Raw genomic sequence first — 16,795 nt, 5'->3', positions numbered from 1 at the left:
ATTGGCAGAGGTTTGGCTGAGAAGATCACTCATAATTAGAGTATGATCGATTTAGGAGATGATATACGGGGCAATGCTTTCAGGGGATATGCTCAAGGTATTATATTAGTATTAGGGCAGAAATTTAGTTACTATATTTATTATACAAAGTGGAGAATTAATTTAGTAGGAGGATGTTAAGATTTTTTAGAAAAATTATATCAATCGAGGGGTAGCTGTTGAGGCGTTCATGGTTAAAATATGATTTCTGGGCTCTGACTGGGCTTCATTTTAGTCTCTTGTTTTTGGGGTTTGGCAAGGATACATTCACCTAGGTTGATAGTAAAGTCAGAGATGCGGGGAGCGGGTATTGCAGATTTAATCAGAAATAGTTCTTGAAATTCAGAGCGCATGCGTGAGCGTCTGTAGGGGCGTGAGCGTCTGTAGGGGCGTGAGCGTCTGTAGGGGCGTGAGCGTCGGTTGCGGCGTGAGCGTCGGTAGGGGCGTGAGCGTCGGTACGGGCTTGCGTGTCTATTAATTGTTATGTCCTTCAAGCATGAATTAAGTAACACCTTATGGTTATAATGCCAGCCCGGAATATGAATATAAGGTTAGCTTCTACAATTGATTTGACAGGAATCAAATCCAAGTTCCTCTACTGCAGATTCGGCAGGGACCAGGCCTTCCGCGATGGTGAGTGATAGCATCCCCCAAAATTAAAAGTACCAAATGCATGACATAATAGTGCTCCTCTGACTGGTTGTCACAGGGTGGTAGTCATTGGTCCATGGAAATGTCTTCTTTAAGGGGAACGTGTGAGCGATCTTAATTCTATTGCCCTGAAGTAAGAACCAGATGCCAGGTACAGTTTGAGTATAGTCACCCGCAAGTGTCATGGGCCTGGAACCAGAAGGGTACCACTCCCGAGAGGGATGATGATTTCTCAGAGGTTGGTAGATTAAGAGAGCAAAATTTGGTGGGGGATATACATGTTGACGAGGGATTTCTTGACTGAAATTTGCTATGTCCGATGAACGAATGTGTGCACTATGATTTACAGTATGGGTCAATATCCGTGTGGGTTAGATTTTATTGTACAGTCAATAGTAGATGTGTGATAGTTGATTAAGAAGTTATTAATATGTGCTTATATGCATGTGGACTATGCGTGTGGAAGATCATAATTTAGGAGGTGTTAATATTAAAAAAAATTAAGAATTCTATACATATCAGTAGATAGAGGAAACAACATACACAGGAATAAACGTAACATGATGTGCAATGAAATTGTCTTCTCACTGTAGAAGAATACTAATTAGCATTTTAAACATCAGTATACATAATAGGAAAAGATAGGTTTATATATTTTATGATTTTACTTAGTTTAGTTCGCATAGTAAAATACAGTATATCTGAATTCTCATTAAACTTTTCCAGTTAACTATTAAAAATAGACACTAGTACATTACCAAGTGTGTGTTTTTTCAAGTTGTCCAAATTCATTAAAAAGAAACCTCCAAGACTGGACTGTGTTTATACTCTGATGACTATTTCCCAAAATTCTTTCCTGATTTTGTTTCATATAAGTGTTCATATTCCTAAACCTTTATTTTTCATCTCCCTGTGCCTTTGACACTCTGAGAGTGAAATAATCCATTAATTACAGCATCACCTAAAAGCTGTATTAGGTCCAATCATTTCTAGAGCTTCATTTCCATTTTATATATACTTATAAAATATTAGACTGCTTAATATGTACTTTCTCAAATCTGAAGATATCATTCTCTCTTTCAAAATTGCCAAGGAATATGAATTTCCTGTTATTATGACTAGCATGATAGTTTATAAATGGTTTCATACAAGACAAGTAATATAAGGCCTTCTGCTCTAGTAGAAAGCACAATAAACTTGCAGCAAAACATTTCATGTTTCATTTGTGGATCTTCTGCTAATAGGATATGTGCTGTTCAATTATGTGCTTAAACAGTATAAACTTGAGTCTCCATATCTCTATAATATTAATGATAGCACCTATAGATTATGTTATGTGATAATAAAACAATATGTATTACAGTAAACTCCTCCAAAAAATGTTAAGAGCTATAAAGATGCTTATTATTAGTAGTAAAGTTTCTATAATACAAATATAATCAATGTAAGTTGCCAGAAACTACTGTACTAATGCATGCTATTATCATTTGGGATAATATAGCACACTTAAAGGAAAGAAAAGTATGATTTGTATTGACCAGACTCAATCAAAACTTTTAAAAGTCATCTATACCAATTCTGTGGACTTCCTCCACTTCTCCCCAAGCATAAATGAAGTATTTGATTTTATAAAGTGCTAATATGTAAAGAAGTTATTTGGTGATTTTGCAAGTTATGTTATAATCAGATCAGATCAATTTTCATCTTTCTCCTGGAAAGTCATGAATCAATAATAAGCTCACTTCTATGGAAAACAACAAATCATCATTTAAAGGCTACTTATTCACACAGCCCATGAATTATAAAGCATCATAATAAAAGCAGTAAAAATGATAGCGTTAAACCATTTTTTATAAAATTATTACACAATGTAGTTAAACAGGTATGGGCTTTGTGAGGTATACTCTAGAAACTTAACTCAGGGAATGTAAAACTAGTCATTTCAAGCTTAAGAAACATTACATGCTGCCCATCACGTCCCTCTAAGCTCCTACTGAATAGAATTTGAAAGCTGCACAACCAAGCTAGAGGCAGCAGGACTGCCTCAGAATTGATGATAGCAAGTTGGAAAAGTAATCAGTGGACTTCATTACATAATACTTGACATGTATGTGTTTGAAAACCAAAAAAAAAAAAAAAATTGAAAGTAGAAGATATACTAAAATTGATAACAGATAGGATAAGGGAAGAAAAATACAGTAAGAGACAAGAAAATGAAAATAGACAAGAGAAATATTGAATGAGAAGTTATATGTGATGATCATCAAACTATCAGAAATTTCCAAGGAAGGGAGACAATCTGTGTAATAAAATGATAGCGCAGGAAATTGGAGAGGTAGTTATTACAATGTTCTTAACAAAAGAACTAAACTTCAGGAATGTTAGTGGAGATAGAAAGGGGCCATGTTAACTAGTGCAACTGTGTGTAGTTAAGTGGGCTGTAGGCTGTAGTCTTCACAGGGTCACCTTGTTGGTGTGTCATGTCAAGCAATGAGCCCTGGCATGAGGCTACATCAGTCCTGAGGAAGGGGCTTCATTTTCTAATTAGTCCTCCCCAAAGAGGAGCTTTTTTTTTATTATTATTTTTTCATCGTCAATCCACCTAAAAAATAATGTTTTCTCCTGCTCTTGTTCCTCCTCCTGCTCTTCCTCATCCTCTTCCTCCTCCTCTTCCTCTTTCTTCACACAAGGTTATAGTATAAACTTGGTGCAGTCTTTCCCCCCACAAAATGGAACAAGGTTACAGAGGAGAGTGAAAAAATGTTTAAAGCCGGAAAGTGATCAGAACTTTGAGAAAATGTGCATTTTGTGGTATGGGTGACAGGTGGGTAGATGATTTAAATTTTCCTGTGGATAATAATGAAGCCAGGATAGAAATTGATAGAAAATACAAGGAACATGTTGCAGATATCATTCAAGCTGGATTTGGTAATTACTTTTATGTGGAGATTATAGAAAAGAGGAGTCATTTAAAAATAAGGCTCCTAGCCAGGAAGATATAGTACCTAATCAAACAATGGTATAGTATAAAAATAAGTATAAATATTAAATATAAGTATAAAAGTATAAAATATCATTTTAGTATAAAAATAAGAGAGACAATAATTTTGTAGGTAACGTCATGTAAATTAAGTCTCTTATTAGACTTAATAAGGACACATGAAAACACTACATAAAAATTAAAGGATGTATTTTGAAGCCAACTGTATAAATTTGGGGGTAAACCACCTAACATAAATCTGATAAAAAATTTGTTAAATACTAAATCATTTTATTTAATTATTTTAACTCTTCAAACAATTTTGAGGTCTTTTATATGCGGATCATTGAACAATGCTCTAGATATTTACAAATAAGCACCTAACAGTGCCATTGGATAGATATAGATCCATCCTGTCACTCACATAATAAGCTTATGAAGTCCCTAGTCGAGAATCTACCAAGGTTATACAATGTACTGTGCCATTCTAAAATTTCACTCAAAGTGTATTTGACTTTCATCTGCATTCATTAAAAATTGATATGATAAATAATAAGCTTTATTGTTAAATTATGAAAATTTGTAGCTAAATGATCTTAAGAGTATAATGTGTCACGTTCATTAAAAGCTCAAAAAATAATGTGTTTTGAAATGTCAATGTCCTAGCATCTTCTCAAAATTTTCAACCTAGTTTCTGTGGGTAAATGCAATTTTAAGTTTAAAATCATTACTATGAATTACTGTTGAATTTCAACTGACATGTCATAAGTGAGAGACTCTCTACAATGACTTTAGGACATCCAGGAGTATGAAATTTTATTTAAAATAATGTAATAATTACTGTCTACATGAAACCTCCCATATTTCTTCTAATGATAATTTATATTTTGTCTGTTATATTTACACATTGATTTAAAACAAGTATCTTGTAAGATATAATTTCATTCAGTTATGGTGAGTACAGAGTGATGGTTTTCCATCATGCTAATAGAATAGAAACAGGAAAAAAAGAAGACTCATTCAATTGTGCAGAAGTACCTCAATGGTACCACCACCTTTATAGTCGATGACAACATTTTTGCTTTTCTACATGACCATTGTACTGTGCCTTAAAATTACAGATATGAATGAGTGGATAGAGATACTGTCTGGAAATGATTTGATGACCTAGTATCATCTTTTTAATAGCAACTGGGCTCTGGAAATGGCACTGGTGAGACTTCGCTGAGTCAGTGGATGATAAACAGTGTTTACTCAGCTTGTAAATGTATTCTAAATCATACACCCCAGGAATGTCTAGAAATTCTTATTAAATATTAGTACTATATTTTTCCATGTGTTTAAAGTGGAACATGTGCATGAGCAGTAAATCTGAACTTAAGTTTTTTAATGATTAAGGTAAAATAGTCCATCCTTGGGAAAAAATGAATTTATTATTTGGAGTTCCTTCTGCATTTTATGTCTTTGATAATAATAATGACACTCTTAAGTGATTATTATACTGCGTCTTCAAAATCAAACTATATTAAAGAGAAAAGAAAGTAAATGGTCCAAGTCTATTCTTTGAGTATTGTACCAGAATGACATAAAAGTCTATTGCATTTTATTTGCTCTGTGATTACTTTTTGTTTTAACAAGTTACTTATTATACTGATTCAAAATTCGGGTCTATTTCAATTGAGATATTGTAATTTTGGTTTACAAATCGGTTGACTTATCTAAATTTTACGTCAGTCTCACTGGTACTTTACTTACCTCCTGTAGATTTTAACAACAAAAAATAATAAATTTGAAGTAAGAAAATTATACTTCTTCAAATCATTTGTAAGCACTGACATTTACAAATTTTCTTTTCACAAAATGTTAACTGAATCTCATTTTATAACATAAATTCTCTGAACACAATAGGTTTTCTTGGAAATTATTGCACATTGATTTTAAATTTCTGACAATATGGTTTCATATTAAGAATGCTTGATGGAATTACAAGTAAGATTCAAAATCCAAGGTGTTTTATTTTGCCTATTTAATGGCAGTCAACTAGAAAATTTTACTGTAATGATGATGAATAGACAAGGACTCAACTATAAATTATAAATAAATATCTTGTATTCTACCCAAAATACAATCCAGTGTTTAGATTAAAGTTGAGAGTGCACACTGATGGATAAGATAATGAAATTCTTTTATATAATATAAAACTAATCTGTCAAAATTTAAATAAACTATGTTAAGCCTTTGAGGAGTAAAAATATTGATCAATGTGTTGTAAAACTGAGTAATAGATATATATCTATTTTAGAAGGAATTTTGTTTTTTTCTGATATTTCATTAATATTTGATTTCTCACCTATACTACTGCTTAAGACAAAACCTCTAGATAATAAGCAATTCTATTCAAAATATATAAGCATAAAGTATTCTATATTGTGTTCACTTTTAAAATTTACCCATTACTATTATTTTCAAAACTATATGTTAAATGTATTTCTGAATAAGGTGATAAAATCATGGTATTTCTACAATAAATTCATTTTTTCCCAAGGATGGACTATTTTACCTTAATCATTAAAAAACCTAAGTTCAGATTTATTGCTCATGCGCATGTTCCACTTTAAACACATGGAAAAAATCAACTGAAAATAAAAATATATATATAATTAAGCCCTATGGCATACATTTCTTTTGAGCCAAATAAGGTAGGATCCTGATGGGGTACATATTTATACATAATTCTAATCTCCTAGGCAAAATTCTGTACACATGATTTTACAACCACTGGTTTCTTACTTGGAATAGCATGTCAGATTGTTGTTTTTTAAGGCGTCTCAGAAGTAAATTATACACTGATGTTTAGGAAGAAAGTCTCATCAAAATGAGAAACCAGGCAAATCCTCCATGTTTACAGGGGTAGACTGGATCAATAGTGTATGATTAGGAAAGCAGAAACCACTCAAGATATCTCTCAAAACTATTGGAAGGGCTGAGGAAATAAGGTGATGAGGAGAAGCAAATAAATAAATGAATACATAAATAAATAAAAGCAAAGAAAATCTTCAGTTAACCTTTAGTTGACTAGAATGGAGAATTATTTAAAATAAATATTTTACTGAATTGAGTGGTTATTGCTTTAGAACAATATAAATACCATGATGAGTTCAATAACTAAGGTTAGCATAATTTCCTCTAATAACACTAATGGTTCAATCACAAGCACAGATCATTAAATTATTAGTTCAATTTACAAAGTAGAGAATACAGAATTTTATGAGCACCAGAGATCTTTTCTAGCTGAGTAAAAATATTCATTCTCATGATCCTTCTGGTATCTGATTTGAAATAGTGGGTGAGATGATGGTCCCACCAGATTGCATAAGTGAAATTGGTTCAATGATTGGAAGAGTGTGGCTCCAAGAATATATTATGTGGGAGGATCTGGGTAACTAAGTGCTCCCTGAACCTCCATGCCACCAAGCTCACTTTGCCAGAAGAAGCAGTAGTGCTTCCCTTGAATGATGAAACTCATATCTTGCTTTAATAACAATTATCTTGCCTAAGGTAACTTCCCTACAGTGGGGAGCTGATGCTCCCCATGCCCCAAACCCCATTTCCCCTAATACTATCAGTAGAATTAAATATTAGCCTGTCTCTGTGAGAGGCATAAACACAGGATTAAAAACACAAACCTCAGGAAATTGCTAAATGTATAAATAAACTCTGAGGATAATGAAAACAAAAAAGAGAGAATATTACAATTTTACGCTAGAGTCAGTTTTAAAAAAATGAGTACTTTCCTCCACAATCTGGATTCAGTGGACCAACTGGGACATCAGTATGTGGTTCCAATTATGCCAATCTTTACTTGCTTCGTTAACAGGAACATGGCCTCAAAGAAGATTGAGGTGAATAGGGTGGCTGAATATACATATTTAATAATCTATAAGTGGAGTCATAATTATAAAAGGAGAAATGTGCACATGTGCAGTTGAGCTTTGTGCCCCTTCATGAGTCGAATGATTTAAAAATGGCAGCGTGAGCATGATCTAAGAGTGGAGTTTTCAACACACTGACATCAAAAGGTGAAGCCAAGGATGCAAAAACCCTCTCTGTGCATCCTCTCCAAACTAGTCTGGTGATCATGGTCAGTTTTTAGGAAGAGATGCACTGTAAATCTGGTGAGCTGTCACATCTGCTGTTGGCTTCAGATGATTGGCCTAAGGAGACAAAGGAATGTGCTTTATAGTTTTTGTTTTTCAGAGCTGGTTTCTGTTTACTCCTTAGGGAAGCACTCTGGTTAAAGATTAATAAAGAGGAGTCATACTGAGATGTATCCAACCTCCCATTCTGTCATGGCCAGGAACTCAGTTTTTAAAGTTTCTCTGGGTTCCCCTTGGCCAAGATGGAGATTCGGATTCGTTCAGTTGATTGAGAGGTTTAAGATTTTATTTTTATGTCTCAAGTGAAAAAAGCCACACCAAAAGAGTGGATATTTTGGGATTTTGTTTATGTAAAATTCCATAAAATACAAACTAATCTAAACTGACAGAAGCAGGTTATTCATTGCCTGGGGAAGAGGATTAGCAGCGGGGAAGGGGATGTGCACAGATCTGACAATATGCAGAAGAAAACTTTTGGCTGTGATGGATTTGTCCATTATCTACATGTAATAGTGGTTTTATAGGTGTATACATGTACCAAAACTTATCAAATTGTTTACATATTTTACTTTATCGTATGACAATTTATTTCAATAAAGACATTATAAATGTAAAAACAACATCAAAAATATATAGTCTTCAGCAAAATTTAAAACTTCCTTTACAAATCCCAATTTTAAAAATGAGAAGTCACCCTATTCACAATAAATTCCGGTCTTATTCTTCCCTCACTCGAAGTGCTTGTTTCCAAATTCTGTCAGAGACTGTGCTTCCTAGCCTGTACGAATGGCCACTTTGCAGGATACAACCCTTTAGAAGAAACAAAGTTCTCCTTTGCAAATTTTTTAACCTTGTGATTCTTTTGTCGACATACTTAATATAATTATTTTGAGAGATCCAAACTATAATTATATATATCAATAATTTATTCTTTTTATTGAAGAATAGTATTCCATTATATGGAAATGCAATTTGTTTACTCACTTACATGTTGATAGACTGCATTGCTTCCAGTTTTTGACTATCAAAAATAAAAATAAAGCCACCACAAGTATTTATGCAGAAAGCTTTGTCTGAAAAAAACATTCAGTTTTGAAATACCTAGGAATGCAATATCTGTGTCCTATGGCAGGTGTATTTTTAGCTTTTAGTTAAATGGCGACTGTTTCCAAAGGTAGTTGTGCCACTTTATATTCCTACCAGCAATTTCATGACCATTTCATTTGAATCACATGTTCACCAAAATTTGGTATGGTTGGATTTTTTTTTAATTTTAGGCATATATATATATATATATATATATATATATATAAACAATTATATTATTGTGGTTTTAATTTGGGTTTCCTTAATAACTAATTATATTAGGTATCTGTTTATGTGCCTATTTTCTGTATGTATATATTAATTAGAAAAATGTCTATTTAGACATTTGTCCATTTGTTTTTTAGTTTCTTTGATTTCTTATTGACCTTTCAGATTTATTTGTATATCCTGAACTCAAATTATTTTACAAATATGTGATTTGCTAGCCATTTATATTAGCCTGTGACTTGTCTTTTTATTCTTTTAAATCATTTATATTAGTCAAAAAAAAGATTAAGGTGACAAATTAGAGAAAAATTATTAGAGAAAGCAACAAGAGATTTTGGATATATCCACTCTTGCCCAAACTATATCTGAGGAGAGAGCCCAGAGATAATCATCTTGAGAAACATTTAACCAAGGAGGACACCAGTTTCCGTATATATCACTGTATTGATTATTTTCAGTGGGTTGTGATCCTGTTGGGAGATGGTGTTATTAAAATTTGCTCCTAGGTTTTTAGTAGAAAGAGATCATCTGGGGCACCAGAGACTGCATATTTGTATTACGGTGCCGAAGTAGTGGATCCCAAAAGAGGTAAAGCCAGTCAATAACAAGAATTTACATCAGAAGGAATCTTTAATTTTACTCAAATGTGCACAGCATTCCTGGACCAAAATAAATGGATACTAATTTGGCATTCTACTAATGGGTATGACTATAACTATTTCGGTCATGTTAACAGAAGCCTGACCTGGAATTAGATATTGAAGTCATGGTTTCTTACACAGTTTTCAGAATTAAGTCAGTTCACATACTCAGGATCCATCGAAAGAAGTAAATGTTCAATATACTTGAAATTGTATCTTACAATAACATCACCAGTATATTTTTAAAAGTTTTTTCCTACATCCCAGATTTATATGATTAAAGAGTTCACAGTTTGGACACCCATCTAGGAGAAATTATTCCCCCAAACACAGACTACTATGATAAAGTTAGTTTCAGAGTTCCTCCCTCATTCTCTTGGACTATCTAATCCAAGTTTAACCTAGGATAGGGAAAGCACCACCTATAAACTTTATAGGAGTGTCAGAATGCTGTCAAGATTGAAGTGACTAAAATGTGTTTCTGCCTTATTTTGTGGTCTAGTGATAGAATAACAGAGGAGATTTAAAACATTGTGGATTTTTTGCAAAGCAAAATGAGAGTCAAGTACAAGTTTTAAGTAGCCTTATTGGAAAAGAAAAATAGCATTAGCAAAAGAAGCTCTTTAATCACATGGTGAACAATTGTCCTTCTTACTGTCAGAGCAAGAGAGGAGTAGAGAAAACCATTTTTGAGAGGCAGGTTCTGAATCTACATAGTATACATAAAGAAAATTATCTTGCCAATAGAGAGCAACACAGCCAATAGTGATCGTAAACTGTGTTGTTTAGATGATGTTTTTCATACTGAGGGTGGTGAATTATTAGTGTGTTATAAAAACAGATTATGTGAGCCATCAAATATTTTTGCATGCAATAACTAGAGTGGATTAAAATTGAATAGAATAAATTGAAATAGAATCACTCTAGTACATATAATATTTTAAATCTTCATTGGGATATTAGAAATATACTATATTAATAATTGTGATTACAAAAGAAAACACAAGAACTCATTCCCCTAGGCAATTAAAACAATTCATATGTTACAAAAGAGTTTTAAATTTTTGAATTTAATATATTGTCTCAAACATGCTAATTTGGTTACAGAATTAAGTAGTGATAACTAGCCAATAAAAAATGGATGTTGATATTGTAAGACTTTTTCAATACTTTACTTGTAGTACCCTTAAAGCGAGCTAGACATTGCATTTAAGGAATCAATATGTTGATTTGGAAATTGTAAGGCTAATACTTTGAACTTTAAATTTGTAGTTTGATGAATAGTTGTTAAATATTTATTCTTTGATGATTTACTCCCTTGATTAGTTTGTAAAGCTTATTCTACTTAAAAAAAGAGCGATCTGGAAGTATTGATTTCCTTTACATTGGATTATACAAACATTCTTTAATGCTGGGCAAGCAAAAAAAAAGAAAGAAAAAAGAATCATTTAGAAAAAATATATAAGGGAGCTTAATGTTTATTTTATTCTGTCGTAAATTTTGAGGTGGTAAAAGATAAAAGGGCAAAAATGAGAAATGCTTGTAGCCTGTGTTTTAGACATTTTTTGTGTGACATTTAACGTGTACCATGCTCTTTGGAATAATGATGCATTTGTAAATATATAACTGTCTCATTCTTTCTTCACTTGGTCAACTTTATCTTTTTTTACATTGTGTTCTATTAAATATGCAATGATTGCTTTCTTTAAAATACTTGCAATTATAGAAAAAGATTAAAATGAGATATTTTGTGAACTAATATATATTACACAAGGAAATAATTAGTAAAACATCCCTGAGTCATTCTATTTTAAAATAGCAAAAGCATCATTTCCTGAATTATATAAAACAAAAAGGATAACAAAGAACAAGTAAAATTTTGTTAGGGAGTAACTGGGAATCTATACACAATCCCCGAGAAGAGAACAGGGGTATGGCCTAGGTAAATTTTAGTCTTCACTGAATGCTCCTTTGCCTTTTGTCCTTGAGGCAATATGGAAACAGTCTGAAATTTTTAACAGGTAAGTTAAATTCTCAGTTTGAGAAAGGAAACTGATTTGAAAAGGGAGAAAAACTGTCTGGCATTTCCTACCCGAGTTAACCTGTTAACTGAAGCTTCAGATGGCTCACATTTTTTTTTTTCATAGTGGTATGAAGACTTGATGCACCTAAATTCTTCGAAAAAATAGTCTCAGGATATTGAGAAAGAAGGAAAAATGTTTTCATTTTTTTTTAACACAAGATTTCCCAAATGAATCTTAAAATGAATCTTTTTTTTTGCCTTCTTATTTTGTAAGAAACTCATTTTTTCCTGAAAATTTATCTACATAGAACTTATTTTATATTTCCAATTTTTATTTTTACATTTCAATATTCTAGGCTTAGGCTTTCTAATATAGCTGCAATACTGAAAATAATTCTTACACCAGCCACCTGGAGTTAGTTGCAAATCCATAAGTTAAAGACTGCCCATACTTCAGATGACAGCTACAAATTTGGGGTCCCCAGGCCACCTGAACTTCTAATCAACTGGTCACGCATCCAAGGAGTTCTCATGACCCCCTGAAGCTTGATAGTTTCTAGAAAGACACACAAATCAGGAATCTGCTATACTTATGAATACAGTTTTATTATAAAGAATACAAATTAGGAGACATATGAAATGAAGAGACACATGAGGCATGGTCTGGGAGAATTCCCAATGAAGAGCTTCTGTGACCTCTTCTCATGGAATTACAATGTATTCTGAATTTAAGATATTAAATATGAGCCGAGATTGAGTATACCTTACCTTTGAGATAAAGTTAAACTACTGGTTCTATGGGAAATTGATTTTAAGGTGGCTGTTTTTGATGAGAAAGGGACTTCATTCTTCAGCATGAAAATTTCCAAATAAAACAAAGAAGTCCTCTGTGAAATTTACTCTATAATCTTTTTTTTGCATCTACACTTAATATAGTAAACATTTATTTTTCAAATAAATCGAACCAGCACCACAGAGGTATGTTGTTTTGTAAAGCCATTCAGCAACTGAGGTTGGTGGAAGATTTGACCTCTTCAGTATGTGGCTTCCAAAGTAACTCAGAGTATTGAAACCAAGCTGGCAAATGGGATTTATGAGATAGAATGAATGATTAAGAGCCTAGAAGTTGTATACATTTTATAACATATTATACGCCAACTTTTCATTGGATAGAACCAAATAAATTGGCTAAAACAGACATTCCTAATTCCCTTTCCATAAATGCATTTTAGCTTTTAATTATGAAATACTACAGAGGGTTTTTAAAAATAAGAAGCTACACAGAGATATTTTTATTAATATTGTCAAACATTTGGCTTCAAATAAAAAAGCGTAACACTAATAAATCAAGCAATATGTTTATCTTAAATCCTTTCTTTTTATAGTGACTAACAAAAATAAGTATAATTTGAATTCCATACCCTACATATATTTGTTTTTAGTGTTTCTTGATTATCAATAAATTGTTCCTAAAATTATAGCCCTGAGAAACATACTTTTGATAATGTTAGGAAGATTTAAAGATGACAAGAAGAGACTATATCTATATTTAATATAAAAGACATAACCACGATGTGCTGCTATTAACACAGTACAGAATAAAATCACACTAAATATTAAATGATACGTATGATTCAAAATTAATTGGTAAGCTGACCAGATCTCAGTTAACCAGGTTGTCAATCCCTCTTACTGTTAATAAAGACCAACGTATTTCACCTGAGATCCAAATAAATGAAATACTTTTAAATTCAAGTGATTTGCTTTACTTATTTTTTACATAAAGATGAGTATGTATCTAAAAGGAGACATGTTTGTAATTCTGTTTTTGCATTTTCTGAGAGAGATATCAAATATATTTGTTGCCACAACTCAAAAAAGTGAACATATTTTAATGAATGCTATAGGCATTCATTAATGTACTTTTCCTGTGACTTCAGCACAACATTGCGAGAAGAAAAGATAAGAAGATCTAGGAGACATGAGGCAACAATCTGATTAGACAATAAGTTTGGCTGAAAAGAAAGTGTGGGAAAATCTTCTCTTCTGAAAGAACAACTTTGCCTGTAATCCCAGCCAGCACTTTAGGAGGCTGAGGCAGGTGGATCACAAGGTCAGGAGTTCAAGACCAGCCTGACCAACATGGTGAAACCCCGTCTCTACTAAAAATACAAAAATTAGTCCGGCATGGTGGCATCTGCCTGTAATCCCAGCTACTCGGGAGGCTGGGGCAGGAAAATCCCTTGAACTCGGGAGGCGGAGGTTGCAGTGAGCTGAGGTCATGCCACTGTACTCCAGCCTGGGCAACAGAGCGAGACTTTGTCAAAAAAAAAAAAAAGAAAGAAAAACTTCATCAAAAAGTACAATGCAGACAATTCTACTTCCAATTATGTATGTGTTTATAAATTTGATTTTAAAATGCAAAGATGCTGTGTAAGCATAATCTCACAACTCTTAAATTTACTCTACCTGTAATTAGGGACAGGCTGGTAAATGCATACCAATTGTTTTTTAACAACAACAACAAAAATAGCTCCGATTCTCAGTTGTAACATTTGCTCATTTCTGTAGTGCAAACATTTTTACTATGGTTGATTTCAACATAATAACATAAAGTCATTGAATGCAGAATTAGGAGGAAAGGTGAAGTAGCACACCATTATAGAGTAGTTCCACAAAAAAAAAAATGTAAATATCCTCAAGAACATAGAAAATAGTACAATATAGTAGAGTAATCGTAAGGTAATTCTTTTTAAGTATTTATTAATTTTGTTTTAATGTAAATTACTTAATTGTAATTTTTATAACTTAATTTTCAATAATGGCCATCTTCAACAATCGATCAGCTTGTAAAGTTTTGCAAAGATTTTCTCCTTTTCTTTACTTTCTAGCAGTTTGTCTATGGAGTGTGTGGCAGACGGATACTAAGGTTACTCCTCAATAATTTCTGGCCTCCTGATGTTCACACTGCTGAGTATTACTATCTCCTTATGTCTGGACAGGATCTGTGGTTTGCTCTCACCAGTAGAATATGGAAAAAGTGATAAAACGATACTCTCCTCATGAGTTTTTATTAGATCACGCTATATAGCAAAGGTAATGAGATGTTATGCCTGTAGTGTGTTAAGTTAAAAAAGACTCCAGCAGATTAGAGCTAGAGTTTTCTTGCAGGTTCAGTGCATTAAGGAACCACATTGAAGAAGTTCACAGAAGGATCTGGAGGCCAATTGCCTCTAGGAGTTGAAGGCAGCTTCCAGCTTACAGTCAGCAAAGAACTGGGGACCTTGTTCTTACAACCACAGGAAATGAATTATATCCACAACCTGAATGAGCTTGGAAGCAGGTAATTCCATAGGTAACTCTTTGGAAGAGGAGGTAGTATGGCTGACACTTTAACTGTAGCCTTGTGAGATCCGTAACAGAAGCTCAGTAGCTATGCTTGGATTCTTGATCTGCAGGCACTCTGGATATATGTGTGAACATCTTTATCCAGAACTGAATTAGTGCTTTATTTTTATTATGATCTACTTTGCTGATACTTGAAGAAGAAACAGGACCCAAAGCTAACCACACAATCCCTAAATACACTTAGAACTCACATAGTTAATATATTATGTTTTATTTCTCCTATTCCCATTTTGTTCATTATATACCCTCCTGAAGCCACATGGCAGAGAATACACTTTAATTGAAATACACATTTATATATGCTTGTGTCCATCCTTTTACTATGATAAGTAGAATTAATTATGTTGTGAACATTGCTAAAGTCATAAAAAAGCCATATGTTTGGTTTTTCCTAGATCACATACAGAAGCAGATGAAGAACATACATATATGATAATACACATATATTGGGCTTCTGGTATTCTGAACTTTCTTGAATTTGCACAAAAGCTCCATTTCATTATTTAAAAAAATTCAAAAGTAAAATAATTTTGCAATTGTATGAAGAGCTGATGAGTTGTTTTAAGTAATTTGAATTCCTAAGCCTCATTTTCTAAATGTTCAAGAGTAATACATACATGCAGAAAAATGAAATTATACTTTGTGCTATGTCAAAAGTTTCCTATTTCATCTATATCTATCCACACATTATGTTTTGTTAGTTGCTTCTCAAATTTCTCACCTTTCAGAAAATGACTGGACATTCATGCCTTTGCTGAAAAAAATAGCTATGTTGAAATAGAGAATCATCCAATTTCAAGAAAGACAGCATCATTATTGCAGTTCTTATAAATATGTAGTTCAGGCCGGGCACAGTGGCTCACGCTTGTAATCCCAGCATTTTGGGAGGCCGAGGCGGGCAGATCACGAGGTCAGGGGATTGAGACCATCCTGGCTAACACGGTGAAACCCCGTCTCTACTAACAATACAAAAAAATTAGCTGGGCATGGTGGCGGGAGCCTGTAGTCCCAGCAGCTCGGGAGGCTGAGACAGGAATGGTGTGAACCCACGAGGCAGAGCTTGCAGTGAGCTAGTAATCTTCTATAATAAACTTCAGTGAGTGATGCCAAGTATACTATTTCTCAGTACCACATATGGTGTAATAAAGGATTAAATATTAGAGACTCCATTTTTTTTGTTTTGTTTTCTGACTCCAAGGTACAAGGGGACACTAAAAGGAGCTAAACATCCTACTGCAATTACATTTTTGCTTAAATGAATCTTTAAAAAATGTAGCTTCAATGTCACATAAGATAAATATCAATATGAGCAAAATTCTGCCACTTTACTACATTCCCACACTAAAAATTATTACAAAGAGACTAAGACTTATCTTTCATAAGTTATCATTTTATGGACACTTGACATTAAAGGCAGTTAATATAATAAGCTATTTCACAGTTACAGTATTCATAGCAGAAATTTTGAGTAAGCACTAAGCCCTTTGTTTCGTTTGTTGTTTTAGATTCAGAGGTACATGTGTCTTTGTTTACATAGGTAAATTTGTGTCACAGGAGTTTGATGTACAGATTATTTTGTCAC

At 33.1% G+C, this 16,795-nt stretch overlaps 1 long non-coding RNA gene across 1 annotated transcript in view; it reads left to right on the top strand.

Annotated features, from left to right (window-relative positions):
- Nucleotides 1-363: 363 nt before the first annotated feature.
- Nucleotides 364-16,795, top strand: part of LOC129059062 (uncharacterized) — a 99,103-nt gene continuing 82,671 nt past the window's right edge. Inside the window, exons 1-2 of the long non-coding RNA XR_008524695.1 lie at nt 364-672; nt 14,977-15,148. This is a non-coding gene — a long non-coding RNA (uncharacterized LOC129059062). The remainder of the gene's footprint in view (nt 673-14,976; nt 15,149-16,795) is intronic.

Source organism: Pongo abelii, chromosome 3 (genome assembly GCF_028885655.2).
Source record: "Pongo abelii isolate AG06213 chromosome 3, NHGRI_mPonAbe1-v2.0_pri, whole genome shotgun sequence".
Lineage (NCBI taxonomy): Eukaryota > Metazoa > Chordata > Mammalia > Primates > Hominidae > Pongo > Pongo abelii.
Note: the sequence above shows the minus strand (reverse complement) of the source record. Positions and strands in the feature narration are given on the sequence as shown.